Genomic DNA, 7,854 nt, shown 5'->3' with positions numbered 1-7,854 from the left:
AGAATCAATTGTCCACACCTGGTATCACATCCTGAAATGCTGGCAACAAACCCTACACAGGTGATATTTTTTTTTCATATAGCTAGTCACACTTTATATTTAAAATCATAATGTTTTGTAATGAACAATCTAAATGTGTAGATGCCATTAGTGAACTGGACTTACTTTCTGTTGGTCAGACATGAATGTAGATCTTCCCATCTTCTCAATCCCAAAGTCAAATGCAAGATAATTCAAGAACCAAGTTCATGAGTCCTTAGTCTCAGCCTCTACAATCGCATATGCAATGGATAGCATTTGGTCACTCGGATCCCACCCTATTGTAGTAAGCAATTGTCCACCTTAAGATGTCTTAAAAAAACATCCATCCAGACTAATGAATGACCTGCAATGTTGAAAGCTCTACTTGCATGCTTCCAAGCACACATATATCCTTTGGAAGATGCAATAATGTGTCCTGGATGATGTTTACACTTCATTAGCAAAATCAGGGGACTTTTGCACTTGTATATGGACAGAGGAGCCTAGATTTGCCCTCAACAGCTCATGTTCATAGTCATATATCCTCTTATATTGCTCTCTGAATGTTCCCTGAATTTCATCCAATGCAATCTGCTTTGTCCTAGTTGCCATTGATTTAGTTACAGTCAAGTTCCACTTTTTTTAGCCTTGGAAACCAACTCCTTTATTTTTACCTTGGTATTTGATTCAACCTTCTTCTTAAATGCCTTGCCAAGCCATTTGGAATGTAAAATCCCCACCCTGTGTGCTTGTGTACATGTGTGATTCAAATTCATGCTTCAAACTACCAAGTATCCTCTTCTTCCATTTTCACAGTATACAGCCAAAAAAGACACTCACCAGAACAAACTACCCTTACCCTCTTAAGATCACACTTTTTGAATGTAATTGCTCTTGTAGTCTGCACAGCGTATGCAGTGACAGTGTCCTTGAATTCTTTCTGAGATGCATATAGTATCTTGATTTCCCACTTGTATTGCTTCATGTATTTTTGTGCCCTATGAACTGGATACCTCAATCCCTCGTTATCTGAATCTAACCCATCATTTTCACCATCCTCATTGGCCCCAACTCCAACCTCATGGTCCAATTCTAATTCATCAATGTCTGCTCCTTCATCATTTTTAAAATTTTCAGTTGCCACACCTTTCTTTTTTACATTCCTATATTTATCAATCATGACATTCACATCCTCAAACCCACTAATATCAGGATCAAGCTCATCTTCACTATCGGTGAAGTACAAATCATCTGTACTATCATCTTTCTCTTCAGATGGTTTATACTATGAGAATCAAGACTATTACTATTAGATCCACCAACATTAGCAAACTCAGCTTCATGATGATCATCCTCATCACTGTCCCTAGACTCTGCCCCAGTAACATCAGCACTTGGTTTAGGTTGGTTTTGCCCTGCCTCATTAGGTCTATCGACTATATCAGCCACATTGTCACCTTCTTAACCATACTCAGCCTATTCTCCAGCATACACCACCTGCTCTTGTCCCTCACCTTTATCAATAATCCCTTGATCCTCCCTAACATTAATGTAGCCAGCATCAAGAAATACATTGTTTTCTTCAATCTTGTGCACAACAAACAACTCTACATGTTCTTTTAATTCATCTATTTTACATATGGCAATCGAATTTGCATCACTTTTAAACAACTTCAAATTTTTTTCCATGTCTTCATATATAGGATCTTTGAACCACAATGCTGAGATATTCTCCTCAACATAACCAAACTTCTTTAACTCTGCATAAGCTTCAAATAGGGACCACCGATCATAATCAATATCTTCTATAGCTGTTGTTTGTCCTCCCACATATTGTAATAGCCCTTTATGATAACTAAACCATCGTCCATGGTAGACTTTCAGCTTAAAATATCCCATCCTCTTCTCCACCACCCTATTCGTAAATAACTATCAGAACACATTACCAAATTACAAAAGGAAAAAAACATACACATACATTTCTATTTCATGGAGATATTAATCCCTAGTCTTACTACAAACACATTTGGTCTCCATTCAATCATAAAAAAAAACGAAAACCTAAACCATCAAATCCAAAACTAACTACAAGAAAGAGAGATACCATAGTCAATATAAGAAGAGAAATCATACCTATGCTAGCCCTGCAAATACTGCCTCACTGACTATTCAAGACCCTTCCTTCTAGCAAATCGAACTCACTCGCTCTCTTCTCTCCAAAAACAGCCTCCGTCGTTTCTGATTCTGGGTTAGGGTATGAAGCACTCACATTGTTTTCTAAAATATTGTGGTTAATGTTGAGGGTTTAGATACAAATGAAGATATGAAGAGTTTCGCGCGAAACCGAAAAAGGAAAAAGGGTATGTTCGTCATTTAGAAAAATATTTATTAGAAAGGATGATTTTAATGCCAAATAAAACATTGGAAACGATTTTAAATCGAAAACTAGGTTAGGAACGATTTTGATTTTGATCCTAAACATTAGGTACCAAAACAGTACTTATCCGTATATATTATTATCAATGATTAATTACGAATTTGACGGTTAAAATATACATGGCATTCTCTAATTGCATTCAAATTAAAATTAAAATATAGCTATATTATTTATATATTATTAACTAATTTAATAACTAAAATATGTCACATGACACTCTCTTATTAAAATTTAGAGAAAATATTTTTCTCCAAAATTAGTAAACTTCTTTTTTTCATTCTCTTATCTACCTCTCTCTTTTTTTATATTTCTCTCTATCCTTCCCACTCTATATATAATTTATAATTTATAATTTATATTTCATATTAGTAATTTGACAAATCAAAATGTGTCACTAGATATTTTTCACTATAATTAAAATAAATTTTTTCTTAACTTCTAAAATTAACAAACTCTCTCTCTCATTCTTCTTCTTTATCTTTCTCTCTCTTTTCTCTTATTCTCTATTTTTTTTTACCTTTTTGTTCTACAAAAAATAAAATTAACAACATAATATAATTTAAATAAAAATATTATATGCATATTTTTTTTATTTAGTTTTACATTTTTACTGTTTATCTTTCTAGTCTATATTTTTTCTTCTTTCTCTTCAAATATTTTTTACATATAATTTAGAGAAAATATTAATGTTGTGATTAAAAGTTAGAATCAAGATTCAATTATTTAAAAAAAATAAATTTGAGTTAATTTTATAACTATCAATATAAATTTTTTTCATGCTAATATCTAATTATATTTTTATAATATAAAAAAATATTATTTTTAAATAGCAAGCATGTAACATCTTAAGTTTTTGAAAATTAAATAGTTAAGTTATTTATGAATTATTATATTCGTTGAGATTTTATTTTTAAGAAAACTATTTTACCAAAAGTAATTAAATAGAATTTTATGATTATTAAAGTTTAACTTAACTATATTTATTCTATTAATCTGAACTATTTCTTAAAAAATATTTTATTAGACAAAATTAAATTGATTTTTATAATTATTATTATTATTATCATTTGAATTTGGTTAAATTAAAGTTATTATATAATTTTTCTATAATAAGATATTTTACATAATTGATTTTATGATAACTAGAATTTAAATTAATTAAAATTTTTGTATAATTTTTATTATAACAAGATATTTTGAGAAAGGATAAAATTATTATTACTATTATTAATATTTCTTATTCGCTTTGATTAAAATAAAGTTTAATATTATTATTATCGAGTTCAAAATTCGCCGATATGAGTAAATATCGGTACTCTTCGGTGAGCTTAGCTTTGGTAATGCTTTATCATATATCTTTTATCGTTATGTTACTAATGTCATTTATATTAGTAACTCATATATATTTATCCCTATATATATATATATATATATATATATATATATATATATATATATATATATATATATATTACTTGTGTTTTAATATATCCAGCTTTCATAATTATCCGTTTAAGATATTTATAACTTGAATTGCTGACTCAACAGCTTTATATTGCGACACCCAACCCCTACATGTCATTTAACCAATAATTCTTCACATTAATAATAAAAAAAGCCATGCAAAGTTCATTTGGATGAGGAAAAGAAAATATAACCGAGAGAGAGAAAGGAAGAAACCATGAACTCCCGAACGTTACGAGTTCGATTTCTTGAGATCCATAACTCCAATAAAAAATCTAATGCGATAAAAGTGTTCGTATCTTCCTTCTCTACGTGTTGGTGTCACTTTTTTTTGGTGGAAGTTGACGGTGGCATAGCTCCCCTTCCCCTTGAGTTCGGCTAATTGGAGTTCTAAGAGGGACAAACGATTTCTGTCATTTTCTTCTTCAGCAGCTCGATAAAAAAGCTTCTCCAAAGTTTTTGTTGATTTTGATTTCATACGGAGGTAGAGTTTTGGTAATTTATCATTGGTTAAATTGGTATTGGATAAGTGGATTGATGTTGTGATTGATTATTGATTGAATTTGACTGAATTTATATTAAAATTTTGTGAAATATTGATATTTGTGATTAGTTTAGGGTTTGGTCGGTTTAAATGCAGCCAAGAACCAAATTATTTTGATGAATTTGGGGCTAGAATATTGTTGGTGATCAAGTAAAATTGGTGAAATTTGATGATGGCATTGAGATTTAATAAGAAATGAATTGATAAATTGATAACATGATTTAAGATATGAAAATGGTTTGATTTTAGAGGCAGTTTGATTTTTAATTGGTTTGATTTTATAAATGTTTTGATATTAGAAATGGTTTTGATTTATTGGAAATGATTTGAAAGAGTTTGAGAAATAGTTAGGATGGGACCCGAGAAGGGTGGCAAAGTTTAAGACTTTGTTATAAAATTTAAGAGTTTGTTTGAAATGTTATTTAGAAAAAGGTTGGATTTGAGAAGCTATATTGTTTGATTTATTAAGAAAATACTTATGTTTCGAGTTGAAAAGTATATGTTTTGAGTTCAATTTATTTTGAAAAGAATTATTTTACGACTTTAAATTATTTTGCACACAGTTTATACAACAATAAGACCAGAAATCCAGGACAACAACTTTTCCTTTCAGATCTTGTCAATAGATAGAATCACAATCCAAATGAGTTATTACAAATATTTTATTTGGATTATAACACAAGCGAAAGAAAAGTACCTTGCGAAATTGTAGTGGAGATGTACAAATGAGTGTTTCCCCTTGAACAGCAAAAAGAAATTAACGACAAATATTAAATTAGAACTTCTCATTTACAGGTCACAGTTGCTCACTCATGTGCTAAATGCCAAAACTTCAACATTCAATCTCCACTTCTTTTTCCAAATAAGGAGATATAAATATTATCTGTGATTAATTGGATCATATTCTGAATATTCTAAATTAGCAGAAATTGAAAATATAGAGATCTTTATTTGCTCTAACTACCTGCTCTCTAGATTAGTTATGTGATTTACAAATTGCTGGACCCATCTCTTGAATTGCCTGAGAGCGAAAATCAATAACTATTTCTCTTAAATCATTTTTAGTATTGATCCAAAAAACATAAAGATTGGGGTGACCCAATAAAACGACCCAATGCCAGCATTTTGACCAAGAATTTAATTTATGCAATAAGTTCTCAGGCTGACTAGTTCTTTGTCAGCACCAGTATCAAAATCATAAACATCATTGTTGCCATAAGTCATTAACAATTTTAAATATGTTTTTATAATATTCAGTCACTCAATCCTTGAAACAGCATAGAAAATCACCTCAAACTAACCTAGGTAATAACAGGAATCAAAGAATCCAAGAGCACAAAATAGGTCCAAGTGGAGAACATACCCGTATGCAAATAAGCTATTTTACTGGCTACCTATTTGTGGCAGCAGCAAAATCAGAGAAACTCTCTGAATTTCTAATTAAATGATACATGACTTTTGTAATTGAAATACTCACAGTTAGAGGAACCAAAGCAACAGAGTAAATTGGCAACTTGATTGCCCTCCAAATTAAGGTTCTCCTTGAAACAGACTATTCAACTTGTTCCTCTTCAAACCCACTGCCTACCTATTTGTGTCACTAAATTTACATACAACCAGCCTTAGTTTAACACATGGTTACCTTTCCAGTAGTGCCTTTGGTAAAACAAGAAGTTACAAAAGTTATTTACCTGAGCCAAATAAATAATTTACAGAGTGCTTATTAGACAATATACGTCTATCAATTTACATAAGACTGGATCATTTATTCATTCTACAGATTTGAATTGAAAACTAAATTAAGAATTCTAAATGGACAACCAACAGATAGGATTGTAACAAACTTTCTATTACTAAAGCAGTCAGAACATAGATCAAAATCTACCTGTCAACACATCACACGACTGATGAAATATATAATATGAAACAAAGATGCAAATAAATAATCATCAATGGAACAAGCATTCCAAAAATGCATGTTTTTCATAATAGAAATTTTCTATCAACCTCAATGCACTACTAATTAAAATCCAAAAATTTAAATAACATCTCAAACTATACTCTCATCACACTATTCTAGTTAATGCTACTGCATGCCGTTGAACTTCGGATATTGTCCTTGTTGTACAACCTGTTCTCCACGGTACAAACACATTTGAGAGAAAAAGAAAAGACTTCAGCGAATCATAATGTGATCTCAAATAATTTAAAAAACATACTAATCACTAAATTTTAACAATGAAATAATTCATTATTATTATTATTTATACTTGTAATAACCAGTGATGATTTCTATATAGTGGGATGGGACCCCATGGCTATTATTCAATCTTGAATCACCTAGCCCAAACTCTAGCTACATAGATGCATCTACTTCTATATTTGGCACTGCTGATGTCCCTTGGAAAGCCACAGGATCTTTGGGAAAAGCTCCTATAAAAAAAGAAGACATGCAGTCAAAATTGCTATCAAGTATAACTACAACATATAATTTATCAGTTTATTTTTATTCAAGTAACCCCAACTACAATATTGTATCTTACTGACCTCTTCTGTATGAAAGCTAGCTTGCGTTCCACTACCAGTCTTATCACCCAAATTATCACCGTCATTCCTCACAGTACATTTTTTCTTTACATGGCCAATACTGTTGCATTTAGTGCACCTCCGTTTACCTCTCTTTTTTCTTCCCTTGGGTGAACCTTTTGTCTTGACCATTGAAGGGTCACCAACAAAGTTCGATAGGGGAGAATCTCTTGTTTGTCTTTCAAGCAAGACTTTTGCTCTAATGTTTTGGTCAACCGACAAACTTCATTCATAGCCTCATGGAAAGAAGGACCATCTTGAGCTCCTAAGAATACCATCCATGTAGTTGCCACTGACAATGCGCCATAGCACATTAAAAAGTCTCTTTCTCTGTTTTACACAGTGCCTCCAGCAGAACTTTCGTCCAGATACTTCTTAGCATCTTTGGACCATCTTTTCAAAAGAAGACTTTCTGACAACTTTTGTAAACCTACCCTTTTCATGGCACAAACATGTGACTGCAAGGAATGCCTTTACTACTCCACCAACTACATTCACACTCCATATTCTCAATATTGCAATCATAAAATACGTTGTATATATGTTGTCTCCTTTCAAACTCCTTAACTTTCAACGCAACAATAGTTGATATGTTTTCCTCATTAATTATATCAAATGCGACCACTTCTTGAATCTCCATTTTTACTTTTCCAAGGATCTCCCTTGTGTAAAAATTTGCAGTACAAAGCTCCAATGCTTTTAACCCAGTAGTTAGAACGGGCTCCCCATACACCGTCCTAAATTGAGAAACTAATTCATTGTGTATATAGTCCCTAAGAGCATGTTCAAGATTTTGGACCAA

The sequence above is a fragment of the Arachis hypogaea genome, chromosome 18 (genome assembly GCF_003086295.3).
Source record: "Arachis hypogaea cultivar Tifrunner chromosome 18, arahy.Tifrunner.gnm2.J5K5, whole genome shotgun sequence".
In the NCBI taxonomy this organism is placed as follows: Eukaryota; Viridiplantae; Streptophyta; class Magnoliopsida; order Fabales; family Fabaceae; genus Arachis; species Arachis hypogaea.
The sequence above is the reverse complement of the archived record's forward strand: the minus strand, read 5'-3'. Positions refer to the sequence as shown.